Raw genomic sequence first — 393 nt, forward strand, 5'->3', positions numbered from 1 at the left:
ACCCCATCTTTATTCACCCATTTTCTGCAGAAGGCACTTAAATAGCCGCAGGTTGAGCCGAGCGGAAAGGCACGCGTCTGCTACCGTGGCACCGGGTCCTCATCCCCCAAAAAGAGCATCCCTCCCTTGTCCCTCATGTCACCCCCCCCCAGAGTCTCCGTGGTACCCCCAGGGCAGCTCCGCAGGGGGATGCTGGATGCCGCAGGGGTGGTGCAGAGCATCCCCCAATTCCCCATCCCACCTCGGTTGGGGGCAGAGGGGGGGTCCCGTCCGGCAGCCCCACGGCTGAGCAGCCTGAAGCCGCAACGCTGGTGGCACTGGTCCCGGCAGGGACGTCCTGGTCCCCACGGGACATCACAGCTCGTCCTTCCCCACCGCAACGGCAGCCGGCGG

The sequence above is a fragment of the Fulmarus glacialis genome, unplaced genomic scaffold, assembly GCF_000690835.1.
Source record: "Fulmarus glacialis isolate BGI_N327 unplaced genomic scaffold, ASM69083v1 scaffold11118, whole genome shotgun sequence".
Lineage (NCBI taxonomy): Eukaryota > Metazoa > Chordata > Aves > Procellariiformes > Procellariidae > Fulmarus > Fulmarus glacialis.